General features: G+C 43.3%; 1 pseudogene across 1 annotated transcript in view; it reads left to right on the forward strand.

Annotated features, from left to right (window-relative positions):
• LOC309856591 (ATP synthase subunit d, mitochondrial pseudogene) overlaps positions 1-8,695 on the forward strand; it is an 82,394-nt pseudogene extending 73,699 nt beyond the window's left edge. The window contains exon 3 of the transcript in view: positions 8,225-8,695. The product of the transcript in view is annotated as an ATP synthase subunit d, mitochondrial pseudogene (transcript). The remainder of the gene's footprint in view (positions 1-8,224) is intronic.
• Positions 8,696-15,290: the final 6,595 nt, after the last annotated feature.

The raw sequence follows: 15,290 nt of genomic DNA on the forward strand, positions 1-15,290 counted from the left end.
AGGAAGGAAGGAAGGAAGGAAGGAAGGAAGGAAGGAAGGAAGGAAGGAAAGAAGGGAAGGAGGGAGGGGGGAGGGAAGGGAGGGAGATAAGTCAGAGGGAAGTGTCTTTGAGACATGGCATCTCATCATGGCGTCTTTGAGACAAAGTCAACAGTCAAAGGAGCCCAGTGTCTCCCAAGAACAGACCTGTCTAATATCCCTACTGTGCCCATTCCCTGCCCAGGTGCAGTCTGTAGGAAGTGTGGCCTCAATGCAAAGGCAGTGAAGATCTCAGAAGACAGCAGCAGCTTGGTCCCTCTGCCAGCAGCGAGATATCTGAGAAGGACATTCTTATGGCTGCCATGCCTGCCAGCTCCGCTACTGTGAGCATGGCTCCCATCCTGCTTTGTGTCTTCCCCCATATTCTAGTTACTATCTAGCATATTGTTTTTACCTCCATCCCTGTCTTCAAGTCCTCCTTAATACCCTTCCTCCACAAACTCAGCCACAGATATCCTCTGGGACCGAGGTCTCCTTTGTTCTCTAGGTCCCTTTATGGATTAGGAATTTGAACCCTGAACCAGAGCGCTCATGGCCAGCTCCTCTAGTCCCAAGGGGAAACCCTCACCATCCACCTGCTGGCCACCTGCCTTCACCATAGGATACTCTGAAGGATAAAATTTTATCTTATTAACTAATCCCAACATCCTGGCTTGCTGGAACCCCAGTAGTCAGATACAGATGTTCTGCTGACCATCCATGCGGGTCTGGTGCCTTGTACTTATGTACATCCATTATCCTTATGCTCTAGAAGAAACATAGGCGATTTTGTGACATAGCCTAAGAAATAAGTGGCAAGGCTGGGGTTTCAACCAGGACTGTTGATTTTAAAATGTACGTTCTCAACCACTGACACTGCCTCTCCTTCGCAGAATGGGCCATCCTGTATTATGACCCTCTGTTTACTTGTCTGTCCACCCCATCCCTCAAGATGAGAGTTTCCTATGACTCCATAGGTCTCCACAAGACAGCATGTAGCCCAACACCCAAGCTGCTCGCTGACCCGATAAAGAACTTGCATAGCCAAATCTCTGGAAATGCGAGAAATAGGACGCTTTCTGCCCACTAAGGAAGAACAAGCCAAACAAGGGGAAATTCTAAGAGATGTTTCATCTGGGTGAGTTGGGGGTTGCACAAGGGGCCCCAGCGTGGTCATACCGCCCAAAGGCAGCTCCCAGTGTCTCCAGACAGAAAAGGAAATGACAACAGCTTTTGACGAGAATAGAAGGACAAATAAAGATCTTATTGAAAAGCAGGTAAATTGGCTGGGCTCAGAAGCCTGCGATGACTCAGAGCTGGCAAGGGGCCTGTCTGGCAGCCCACCTCTCCCTCACAGCCGAACTCAATGGATTCCATGTTGCTCTCTCACCCTGGACCCCCTCGTGTGCAGCTCGGGCGGGGGGGTGGGGAGCCTGCACATGAAGTGCCTCTTTGTTCTGCAACTTTCTCCTTTACGTAGGCCACGTGGCCTTGGGAAGCAGGGATGACCCAACAGCAAAAGAAGGTTCTGTGCTTCTTTCAAGTTCATGGAAACCCAATGGAAATCAATGCAGGACCCTGCCCATCTGAAAGTGCCTTTCCCTCTGTGCATCGCGGCTTTCCCAACATAAATAAACCGTGCTGGGAAGGAATCTTTGATATATTAATGAAGCTCAGAGAGAGAAACAAAAATATCACCTAGAACCTTCTGTGCCTACTCCTTATTCAGGTAACGGATATGAAGTTAAAGACTTAGAAGTCAAGGACATAGTTTCTGTATTCTTATTTTAATACAAGTTGTATGTACTTCATGTATGCAACATGGTGTGTTGCATACATGATACACATAAATAGTGAAAGGATTACTAGGGTCAAGCTAATCAAGGGAACATGGTTTCTGCATCTGATAACTCTGATCTGAGTAACAGCTTTGGGGGCACCTGGGTGGCTCAATTTGTTAAGCATCTGCCTTCGGCTCAGGTCATGATCTCAGGGTCCTGGAATCAAGTCCTGCATCAGAGTCCTGCACTGCAGGGAGTCTTCTTCTCCCTCTCCCTCTGCTTGCTACTCCCCCTGCTTGTGCTGTCCCTGTCAAATAAATAAATAAAATCTTGGGGAAAAAAAAACACACACACACACACACAGAATAACAGCTTTGTCACCTGCTAGCTGTGGAACTCTGGGCAAGCCACTTCATCTCTCTAATTCCTCTATCTCCTCATGTCTAAGATGAGGTCAGGGACACCTGAATGGCTCAGTTGGTTAAGCAGCTGCCTTTGGCTCAAGTCATGATCCTGGAGTCCCAGGATCAAGTCCTGCATTGGGCTCCCTGCTCAGCGGGGAGTCTGCTTCTCCCTCTGACCCTCCCCCATCTCACGTTCTCTCTCTCCCTCTCTCAAATAAATAAATTAAATTAAATTAAATAGGGTTGGGCCAGATATTGAGATCTTACATGTTACATGTCTCACAGTATTCCAACACACAGTAAGCATCTGGTACATTTTTGTTAGAAGAATTAACGTACTATTACAGAGTATCGTATTCCCACATGAAACACGAAGGCTGTGCCCAGGATGGACTCCTAGCCGGCTGCAAGGACAAACCAGGCTTTCTCTCATCTGTATTCCGCATAACTCTGGGCAGTATGGGCGGGATGGAGAGGGGGAAACAGGTAGAAATAAATGTCAGGCACTGTGTGTTCTCAGAGAGGCTTTTAAAGGCTGAGTGCTGCCATGCAAGACTTTCTTATTTCTTAGAACCAATTGCCTGATTCTTTGCCATTATTTCCATTTGGGCTGCTACCAGACATGCTCCCCATCTGGAAAACAGCAGTAGACATCTCGTGTATTGCAAAATTCTTCTACTTCAGTGGCAAGAGTTTCTTAGGGTGTAAATTCTCTCAGGACCTGCAATTATAGGTTCAGAAAACTAGACAAAATGAATGGCTATAAGAGGATCTACTATTTATTGATTGTTTACTATGTGCTAGGCTCCTGCTCAATTCTTGACATATATTATTTCATCCAGACTTCACGTTTGCATTGCCTTCCCGATGAGGACAGTTAGGGTCATTCTCTAAGGACATCACATGGCTAGGAAGTGGACCCAAGGTTTGCATTCATGGAGGCCTGACATCAATCACCTCATGGTCTCATCTAAAAAGTCTTTGTTATTATTACAGTGTTGAGACATAAACAAAAGTAGATAAGGTAGCATTAATCCCATGTGTCTATCACCCAGCCTCAACAACTAACAAATCATGGACAGTCTTGTTTCATCCATACCCCATCCAGTTACCACCCAACACACACACACACACACACACACAATTTCATATTTTCATTTGTAAATATTTCAGTATATGTCTTCAAAAGACTTAGACTCTCTTGAAACACATAACACCTATAATAATCATTTCTTAGTCTCATCAAATATCCAGTCCATGTTCATATTTCCCCAACTGTCTTGTATTTTTTGCCTTTTCTCTTTTTTTCACAGCAGTTTCATGATTCAAACAAGGTCTAGCTCATATAATAGCATTTGGTTAATAGGTCTCTGAAGTCTCTTTTCATCTATAGAGTTCTTTTCTCTCTCTCTTTTTTTTTTTCTTGCCACTTGTAAAAAGAAATTGAAAGCCTATGCTCTTAACCACATGATACGGAATCTTATTTCCATTTTAAAAATTATGCCTGGGGAGGGAATGCCCTCCTCCCCAACATATTTCTTGTATTAAATATGACTCTCTATTTTCCTGGGGAATAGGAGGTAATCACACATTAAAAGTGGATCTTAGGAACGTTTCAGTGCTCATTGGAAACACCGAACAATCAAAAAGCCACTTTGTTTTGTAGGCGTTTATTACATGACATAACTTGAGGGCAGAGAAAAACAACTGTTGAAAACTAACTCTTCTCCCACCTCCCATACCTGGTGTCTTTAAGTATCATAGGTAACCCTCGCCAGTCACTTCCAAAAGTCAGACTCTGACAGCTTAGGTAGGGAGTTAGGATACAAGCAAGAGAGGAAGTGCCTGAGAAGCTCTAGCCCGCAGTTGACCCTGAAGTGTAGTGACCTGAAGCCAACTATGGGGGAGGGGCGGGGAAACGAGAGGAACCAGACACCTCTTTGGGGGTGCTCTGCTCTCAGACACAGGGATCTACTTCAGAGTTCTGCTGTTGGCTCTGGATCAGAAATCTGAATGATATCAAAAATATTTCAGGGGGCGCCTGGGTGGCTCAGTCGGTGAGTGTCTGACTCTTGATTTCGGCTCAGGTCATGATCCCAAGGTCCTGGGATGGAGGCCCATTATTGGGCTCTGATCTCAGCGTAGAGTCTGCTTCTCTCTCTGTCTCTCCCCCTGCTTGCATGCGCTGTATCAAATAAATAGATAAATAACATTTCAGGAGTGGTATGCTGTATTGGGGAGGCTGACTTTCCCATCAGTGGCTTAGTGGGGGCACTCGAGGGGCGTGCTGGCAGATAATGGAGAACCACCTCTCTAACCCTAACCCTATGTGCACCCTGGTGAGCCAGCGTTCCTGCTGGGGGGTGGGGGGCGGTTCTCCTGTAGGTGATGTTTGTCTCCTCTGGTCACTTGGATGCATATGGATGGGAGCCTGCATGAGGGAGCTGGCTGGCACCAGTGGGACTCCCCCTTGCTGGGACCATCTGGACAACCACTGGAAGGGCTCAGGGCAGCCACACTGCAACAACCAGTGCATAAGTATTTTGCCGTTTGAATGACTACTCCTGCCTCCAGGCCGAACTGTAAGCCCCGTGGTAGGTAACGTCTCTGCTTTCCTGAGAAAAGGTAGGCAGCGCCACATTCTGCGACATGTCTTAAGCCTTAGCTTAACCGCCACCCTGGGCAAGTCACTTAACTTCTTTTGGCCTTATTTTCACTACTGGTAAAGTGGGGAGAAAACTCTTACTCTGCTTGTTGGGTGAAACAGAAATGCGTAGGTGCAAGTAGTGTAGAACCAATCGTGCCTTGGGCCTGCACGACAGGCTTAATATGTCATTCTTAATAATTTGTATTTTTTTAATTTTAATTAATTAACAGGGGCACCTGGGTGGCTCAGTGGGTTAAGCCTCTGCCTTTGGCTCAGGTCATGATCTCAGGGTCCTGGGATCGAGTCCCGCATCGGGCTCTCTGCTCAGCGGGGAGCCTGCTTCCTCCTCTCTCTCTCTCTGCCTGCCTCTCTGCCTACTTGTGATCTCTCTCTCTCTCTGCCAAATAAATAAAAATAAAATCTTTTTAAAAATTCAATGAACTAACATATGGTGTATTATTAGTTTCAGAAGTAGAGTTCAGGGCGCCTGGGTGGCTCAGTGGGTTAAGCCGCTGCGTTCGGCTCAGGTCATGATCTCAGGGTCCTGGGATCGAGTCCCGCATCGGGCTCTCTGCTCAGCAGGGGCCTGCTTCCTTCCCTTCCCCTCTCTCTGCCTGCCTCTCTGCCTACTGTGCTCTCTCTCTGTCAAATAAATAAATAAAATCTTTAAAAAAAAAAAAAAAAGAAGTAGAGTTCAGTGATTCATTGATTGTATATCATACCCAGTGCCCATTCCATCAAGCACCTTCCTTAATGCTCATCACAAATTTACCCCATCCTCTACTCCCCTCCAGTAACCCTGTTTGTCTCCTAGAGTTAAGAGTCTCTTATGGTTTGTCTGTTTTCATCTTATTTTTCTTTCCCTTCCTCTACAATCCTCTGTTTTGTTTCTTGGATTCCACATATGCGTGCAATTGTTTTTCTCCAATTGACTTATTTCATTTAGCATAATGTCCTCTAGTTCCAGCCATGTTGTTGCAAATGGCAAGATATCATTTTTGATGGCTGCCTAGTATTCCTGTGTGTGTGTGTGTGTGTGTGTGTGTGTGTGTGTGTCTACACACCACACCTTCTTTATCCATTCATCTGTCAATGGGCATCTGGGCTCTTTCCATAGTGTGGACATTGCTGCTATAAACGTTGGGAAGCAGGTGCCCCTTCAGATCACTACATTTGTATCTTTGTGGCAAATACCCAGTAGTGCAATTGCTGGGTCATAGGGTAGCTCTATTTTCAACTTTATGAGGAACCTCCATACTGTTTTCCAGAGTGGCTGCACCAGCTTGCATTCCCACCAACAGTGTGAGAGGGTTCCCCTTTCTCCACATCCTCTCCAACATTTGGCATTTCCTGACCTAAGATTTTTATTTTTATTATTAAGATTCCTGTGTAACATGTTAATGAACGGCACCAAGCTAGTCAATGAGTTTTTAGCTTCCTTTCTCTGGGACAAAACATCGTGGCAATGAAATCACCCCAGGAACATTTCTGAGCAAACCTGAGGTTCACAGGACAGCCGGCCCCAGCAGTATATAAAAGCAAGCCACAGGGAAAGGCATTTCCTTTGAAAAGCCTAACCTAGTCTCACAGTCTCCACGCTCGCTTGATCGCTCGTGATTTCCCACTTCAGGGCGTTGAACTTGAGCAGTGTGGCTGAACTTTTCCATTCTGACTGGAGCTTCCTCAGGCCAGAAACGAAGGCAAGCCAGTTCTGAGTGAAAGATTCAAATAAACACACCACGGGACCACTACAAACGGCAAAGCAAATGAGACAGCTACCGGACTATGATTCACCAAAGCCCTCTCCCAGAACGCCCTAGAGGCCAAGAGCGAGGCAGCTTCTTCCTTTCTGGAACACAGTGCCTGGTGAACAACTGGCAGGAGGAAGCTCTATGAGTCCCTTTGAACGCCTGCTTTTCCCTGCACAGCCACGGATGAGGGAGGAGAGGAAGTCTTTAAAAAGCTAAAGCAATGTGGCTCTCATTTTGGACAAGGCTGTCACACCAAAGGGTAATTTTTCAAAGTGAACACCAAGACTTAAATTCTTCCTATAAACAAAACCCAGTCCCCAACCATTCTTGTTAAAGAACTGGAAGAAACATCAGAGATTTTTAGTGGGAGTAGGTTGCTGCTGTGGGACTGACAGACACATTAACAATGGCCCCCAATTCCCTTCCTTGTCTGCGCGATTTCCTCAAGTTCCCAGGGGAAAGGGAACTTGAGGTATCAAGAGGAGGCCCAGCTGTGGAAATGGAGTTAGTTGGGACTCCATAGACTCTAATTAGTTTTTTACCCCTACTTAACTAGAGTAAACAAAAAAATGTCAACTCCATAGGAGACACGGAGGGTCTCTGGTCTTGAAAGCTGTTCAAATGAAGGGATAAAGACATTGGCACGGTACCAGCTTGGTCAGATAGTGTCTTGTGGTTTTTAAGGCTAGGAGGGGTGCCAGGGATGTTGTCCAACCCTCCCCCTTTCAATGGGAAGGCAAAGGGGCACTGACTAGCCTAGGTTGACACAGGGAATGAATGGCTGAACTCCTGCTCAAGTGAACTACATCATCCTGGGGTAAGGTGAGCAATGGACTGTCAATGGCCACACACAGTCTTCTTCCTCCAGGCAGGCCCTCAAATTCCTCAGCATTTATGCATCCTCCTCCCACCACTATCCAGTCTCCACTTCATGGCTCCCATTCCAACTCTGCTAGTCTTCCTGCCATTGTATCCATTGTCAGGTGTTCAAAGAAGAAAGGGTTCTTTTGCCCACTGCCACAGGTATTCCATTACGTTCTCCAAAGCTGTGTGATTCTTTCAATTTAGAGCTCCCTTGGGCATGGAACCTGGGAGAACTTTCCTGAGGCTGGGCCACAGAGAAAGGGTTGACAAATTATAACTTGTGTACCAAGTCTGGCCTGTTGTCTGTTTTTGTATGGCATGTGATCTAAAAATGTTTTCTTTTTTGTGGTTAAAAACATGTGACACAAAATTTACCATCCTAACCATTTTAAAGTGTAGTTCAGTAGTAGTAAGTATATTTACGCTGTTGTGCTACAGATCTCCAGAACACTTTCATCTTGAAAAATTAAACTCTATACCCGTTAAACAACAACCCTCCATTTCCCCTTTCCCTCAACTCCTGGTAACCACCATTCTACTTTCTATTTGGATGAATTTGACTACTTTACGTACCTGAGATGGACTCATACACTGTCTTTTTGTGACTCATTTGTTTTCAACCGCAATAACGCCTTCAAGGTTTACCCATGTTGTAGAGTGTGACAGGATTCTCTTCCTTTCAAAGGTTCAATAATATTCCATTGGGGGGGGGGGGGCTGTGGGCCGCCAGGGTCAGTGAAGCTCTCAAGATGGTCTAAGAACTTGCTCTAAAAGTCATTGACTGGGTAGCTTTTGTGGCAATCATAAGGCCCCAAACCAGAAGGCCATTGCTAACTCCCCGAAATCCTAGAATGAACACCTTACCTCCATGTTGGCTACTCTCCCTGAGAATCCACCTCCTAACAACTGGGCTTACTACAAAGCCAATGTGGCAAAAAGTGGCTTGGTAGAGAACTTTGAGAAGAAGTTCAATGCCCTTAAATTTTCTGTGCCAGAGGATAAATATACTGTTCAGGTGGATGCCAAAGAAAAAGATGTGAAAAGCTGTGCTGAGTTTTTGTCTCTCTCAAAGGCCAGGATTGAGGAATGTGAAATAGAGCTGGAGAAGGTGAAGAACATAATTCCATTTGATCAGATGACCATTGAGCACTTGAATGAAGACTTTCCAGAAACCAAATCAGATGAGAGAAGTATCTCTATTGGTCTCATAAGCCAATCAAAAATGTATAAACTTGAGTTGGGGAGGAAGTGCTGGCCCTCATATTATAAATGCTGGTCGTTAAAAATAATATTGTAAAAAATATTCCATTGTAGGCATACACCATGTGTTAATTATCCATTCATCCATCCATGGACGTTTGGGCTGCTCCCATGTCTTGGCTGTTATGAATAATGCTATGAATGTGGGTATACAGCTGTCATATTTTGAAATTTTGGCGGAACCACATACTGTTTTCCAGAGTGGTTGTACCATCTTATAGTCTCATCAACCGTGCACAAGGGTTCCAGTTTCTCCATATCCTTGTCAACTTTTGTCATTTTCTAGTTTTTCTTTTAATAGTACCCATCCTGAGAAGTATGAGATGACATCTCACTGTGGCTTTGATTTGCATTTATCTAACAGTTAGTAAGGTTATGCATCTTTTTACTTGCTTAGTGGCCATTTGTACATCATTTTGGGAGAAATGTCTGCTCAAGGACTTTGACCAATTTTGAAATCAAGTTATTTTGTTTTTGTTGTCGTTTCCTCATTGGAGTTCTTTACCTATTCTGGATATTGGCCCCTTAACAGATATAGTGATTTAGACATTTTTTTCCCATTTCATAGACTACTTTTTCACTTTGTGCCCTTTGATGTACAGAAATTGTTTAGTTTGTTATAGTCCCATATACCATATTTTCTTTTGTTGCCTATGCTTTTGGGGCCATATCCAAGAAATCATTGTCAACTCTAACACCATGAAGTTTTCCCCCTGTTTCCTGTGAGTAAGATTTTTAATATTTTAAAATGATTGGGGGGAAAAAAATCAAGGCAAGAAAAATATTTCCTGACATGTGAAAATCATATGGATTTAAATTTCAATGCCCATAAATAAAGTTTTATTAGAACAGAGTCAAATACATTCATTATACATCGTCTATGGTTGCTTTTGAGCTGTAACCGCAGAGCTGAGGACTTGCAACAGAGAGCAAACATGGCTTGCTCATCTCTTTGTACTACTGCTTAATGTACTATAAATCACAGCAACATATTTATAACTCCACAGCATTTAAAGTGTCATGTGTAACTCCACACTGCACCTCTTTTTTTTTTTTTTTTTAATTACCAGGACATACCCATTATGTCAAAACAAGAAAAGTGAAGTGGATTTTGGTTGTACTTTTAAGGCACACCAGTGAGGGGATTACTTAGTTATCCAACTAGATGGCGTATTAGCTCAAGCTGTCATAACAAAAAAACCATAGGCTGCGTGGCCTAAACAACAGAAATTAATTTCACAGTTCTGAGGGCTGGAAAGTCCAAGATCAAGGCACAGGCAGAGCCAATCTCTGGTGTGAGTTCTCTCCTTGAGTTGTAGATGACCTTTCTTCTGTGTGTACATGTGGGGGAGAGAGAGAACTCTCACTCTCCTTACAAGGCCATCTTAGAATCCTATAGAATTAGGACCTCACATTTATGACCTTATTTAACTTTCAGTGCCTCCTAAAAGCCCTATCTCCAAATACAATCACGTGAGGGTTTAGAACTACAACATATGAATTTGGGGGAAGCATGATAGAGTCCAGAGCAGATAGCAAAATACCGTGTCTATTATGCACTGACACGATAGCTGTGTTAAAAGAATACCACATATGTCAGCATTACCAGACTAAACACTCATCACAGTAATCCCAACCCACACGAAAGCAACGGTCAGAGAAATTGGAACCTTTAAAATGGAATATCTCATCACAGCAGAATTTCTTCAGAAAACTAAACAATATAAATGAGCCTGTCACCAAAGGAAGTTTCCAAGTGGCTCATTTCTTAGCCAAGCAAAGAAAGGCATTTACTGATGGTGGGTTAATTAAACCATGTTTGATTGCAACAGTTAAAGAAAAGTATCCAGAGAAAATAAATTTGTTTCAAGCTATTAGCCTTTTGGTGAGAACAGTTGTTCGAAGAGTTGAGGCTCGTGAAAGCAACATCAGTGGTCAATTAAAAACAAGCGAATGATTGTGAATGCTTTTCCTTGGGTCCCAATGAGTTGACAGATGTTATCAATGCTGCTTAATTGTTTATTTGAGGAGGGAGTGCTAAGTTTGAAGTGATCGAAGGCCTAGCCTTTATGAATGGTCTGTGTGGAACAATTACGGGAGAGAGTGTTTCAACATTGAGAAAACACTCATTCAGTACCACTTGAAGTAGAAATACGGGAAGATGTGTTACAACTGATGGTGAAAATCTGTGTGGAACAGAAAAAGGCCTAGGGGAACAAATTCACAAAACGTGTGAAAATGTAAGCTGTCTACAGTCTATGGTTTATTCATCGCATTATTCATCAGTAGGTACTTTGCAGAAAATAATTGAGTCCATCGTGTGTTATTGAACCACTAGTATGCTCTCCTGGGCTTAGCCACTGATGGCTCTGTGAGTTGTAGTTCAAGAATAGAAACTGAGGGGCATGTGGGTGGCTCAGTCAGTTAAGCATTTGCCTTCAGCTCAGGTCATGATCCGGGGGTCCTGGGATCGAGCCCCGCTTTGGGCTCCCTGCTAAGCGGGGAGCCTGCTTCTCTGCCTGCTGCTCACCCTGCTCGTGTTCTCTCTCTCTCTCTCTGACCAATAAATAAAATCTTAAAAAAAAAAAAGAATAGAAATTGAATATCCTGATTTGCCGGATGCAGCTGAAGTTTGTTGGCTTAGCAGTGCTAAAGTTTTATAGAGATTTTTTTGGAGCTCCCAAAAATCCAAGACTGGATTTTGTTCTGAATGAGGAGATCTGCCCTTAATCGCTATTATTGAACATTAAATGTGTGGAAACATTTGTTTCCACATTTGTTCTCTTTTGTTATATGAACACCTACAGAATATCCTCAATTTGACCTCCTGGTACCCAAAGCGCTCAGCATTTACTAGCTGCCCATTTATGGAAAAAGCTCGCAGACCCTTCCATAGGCATCTGAGTGATAGCCACCTGGGTTTTACTGGGAAATAGTCTGATCGAAACCTATGTCTGCGACAAGGCTTCTTAACCCTATTCTCCTTTGGGGTGCCCAGGTCATTCTTAGCACTACTCACCATGTCCCCTCAGATGGGAGCAACGAATGCCCCATTCCTTTCTTTGTGGGTCTTACTGTCTGTGGCACAGGATCCTACTGTCCGCCAAAAAGTCCTCTTCGGTTTTACTCCTAAGAGGCCCAACAGGTACTAATTTGACTAGGGTTCCTGGTTATCAACACCGATCCAGATTTTCTGAGGCTAGGTCTGTGGTTCAGGGGTCCTCGCTAGGGAAACAGAGACCTTGTTACTATACTACCTTCTGCCACCATCACCTTTTCGTTCCTATATCATGTTTCATGATATAAAGAATCCCCACACAAAATATCACCCACCCAGGGATGAACTGGGACTAGACAAGGGCCTAGAGAGCTATTAGACTGTAGCCTCCAGTTATCTCTGCCTTTGTTTATAAGAGCAGTAATTTAGAAATTGCAGATGTGCTGAGTTACTAAATACTCTTTGGGGGAGTATAAACTTACTAATTCAGCAGTATCTAATTCAGTAACTATGCTACTCTAAGACCACTTTGGTGAAAGTGAGTTTCAGCGGATGTAGAAAGGGCAAATAATTTGCTTTTATAAGCATAAGACACTTGTCGCAACGGAACCATCGGGTATGTATGTACAAACTGCTTTACGTCCTTCCTGCTTATGGAAGAGCTACATGTCCTTATTCTAGTATCTGTATTCATGGTGAAAAGATAGGAAGCTAGGCTACAAGATGGATATTAAAACAAAGATGAATCTGTGACCAGGAAATGGAAGGCCAAGAATTAGTCTCCAGGGCACATATTATTGTTGTTGAAGAAAACCAAAACAAAAAACTTCCCAAATAAAAATCCACAGATATCTTTTTCTTCTTTTTGCAAAACATAGCCTCACTGGTTGAGAATTTATGGCTTGGTACTCATAGGGATAGTTGTTTATTTTTATTAGCCTTCTATAGTGGCCATTAAACTGACCCTTAGTGGGGTCAGTCATTTTCAAATTATCCAAGCTTTTTGAAAAGTCGTTTCACTCCCCAGCCCAACCCCCACAACGCTTCCCAAGAGAACACCTGTTTCATTAAGAGATGTTTTATTTTTGTCTTCTTCATTTGGACTCCCCCTGTTTTAATTACTAATGACCCTCCAACATCCATGTTGACTTCCAGAAAATTTAAGCAAGCCAAATACATGAGGAGCATGTCAATCTGTTGCTACCAAGATGTGAGTTCGCTCTTGTAGCTTGTTTATAGAGGGCCTTTAGTGGGGGGAAAAAACAACAACAAATTCCTCAGGCAATAGTAAATCTGATGACTTTCTGAGTCATTGAGTATCAGTAGACTATCTGATCCATAAATACATTTAGAAGCAAAGAACTAGTCAAAGATAAACTGAGACATATTAAGAATTTTAGGAGTTTGGGGATACTTGGGTAGCTCAGTTGGATAAGCATCTGCCTTCGGCTCAGGTCATGATCCCAGGGGCCTGGGACTGAGTCCATCAGGCTCCCTGTTCAGCGGGGAGCCTGGTTCTCCCTCTGCTTGCCACTTCCCCTGGTTTTATTCACTCTCTCGCTCGCTCTCTCTTTCTCTCTCTCTCTGACAAATAAATAAATAAAATCATTAAAAAAAAGAACTTTAGGAGTTTTATGTAAGCAAAAATGGATTCAAATTAGGCAATGTGAAGCTGAAAGTGGTTCGGAGTGCCCCCCAGACAGAAGCCAGGTCAAAGACTTCCACAGAGTAAAAGTGGAAGCAAAGAAGGAAATGATTTGATTGGCTATAGCTTAAGCATGGGCCTTGGTTGGAGACCCCTAGGTGGTTGTCTTTAGAGGTTGATTTCTTTATCTTGAGGCATTCACATGCTTAGGTTCTGTTTTGCTTATATCAGCCTGGAAGGGATTAGAACCACCTTGGTCTAATGGTTTTGTCGTAGTTTAATTCCATACAACTGATCATCCATAGCTCACGTATTGCCTTCTAATCTTTTACAAAGAATTTCCAGTTGAAATTTAACTACCATGTAAGGATTTTAGTAATTTTTCCCAAAACATCCTTTTAAAAAACACACTTCCTGATGTAAACCACACAGATGGAGTTGGTTTGGCCCATCGCAGACTGAGTGGACACAATCCAAAAATAGAGCCAAATTTCTTCAAAGACTGTTCAATTAAAGGAGTTTCTACATTAGCAATAAGCCCAGTTTTCCATTGCATACCACATCAATTTAGAAAAAAAAGGCAATAGGTTCAGTCAATATTTCCTTGGTTTTGAAGTATCCCTCCTTTTTTTTTTTTTTTTTAATGTGTGTAGTAATGGCCTATACCTAAAATCATGACCTTCAGTTTTGCTAACAATATCTAAGCAGGGAACAACTCTGTATTAATTTCCTATGGCAGCTGTAACAAATTATCACAAACTTGGTGGCTTAAAACAATGCACGTTTATTCTTCTACAGTTTCGAAAGCCAGAAATCCAAAATCAGTTTCACTGGGCTCAAATCAAGGCACCAGTGGGGCCATGTTCCCTGGAAACTCAAGGCAGGGATGGGGGGGAAGAATGTTTTCTTGCTTTTTCCAGCTTCTAGAGCTGCATTCCCTGGTTTGCGTCCCTTTCTTTCCTCCATCTACAATGACCGTAGCATAGCATTTTCATCTCCCTGTCTCCCTTCCTCCCTCCTTCTCTCTCTTTCTTTCCCCTCCCCCCATTCTCTGCTGAGATGGTCACACAGCCTTTTCTTTTTTTAATTTTTTAAAGATTTTATTTATTTATGAGAGAGAGAGAGAACAAGCTGTGGGGGGGAGCAGAGGGAAAGGGAGAAGCAGACTCCCCACCAAGCAGGGAGCCCAACGCTGGGCTTGATCCCAGAACCCCGAGATCATGACCGGAACCAAGGCAGACACTTAACCGACTGAACCATCCAGGCGCCCCATCACTCTGCCTTTTCTTTCTGTGTCCAATCTCTTTTTGCTTCCTTCTATAAGGATATATGTTATTTCACCTAGGGCCCACCTGAATCATCCCCATGAATCTCCCCAACTCAAGAGCCTTAATTTAATCACACTGGCACAGGCTCTTATGCCCTGTGAGGTAACATTCACAGGTTCCAGAGATTAGGACCTGGATAATTCGGGGGGGGGGGGAACGCAATTATTCAACCTACCACAGACTCCAAATTTGCAGGTCCACATTTAGTTTTCAACCCGTAGGCCTCCGATTACTAACCAAGTATGGAGTCAGTCCCAGGGCTTCAAAGGTTGTATATAAATACATAATAACTTACCTGTATAACTAGTACCACTTACAAATTCATGTCCATGCCATTGTTATTAATAAAATAGAAAATGCTTTCCAAATGAGATCTAAGGGCCTCCTTTGGACTAGTTATTTCTAAATAAAATACTTTTTGCATAGCCTTCATCCCTTTTGACAAGAACTATCCTTACAGAATAATCTATACCTTTATAATCTGTAAACTATGTAAATTATAAAGCATGGATTTAAAGCAGAGCATCTGCCTTGAACTAAGAGTTTCATAAATGTCAGCAAGTATTAATGTATTGGGTGTTCTGCAGCCTGAAC

The sequence above is a fragment of the Mustela nivalis genome, assembly GCF_964662115.1.
Source record: "Mustela nivalis genome assembly, chromosome: X".
NCBI lineage: Eukaryota > Metazoa > Chordata > Mammalia > Carnivora > Mustelidae > Mustela > Mustela nivalis.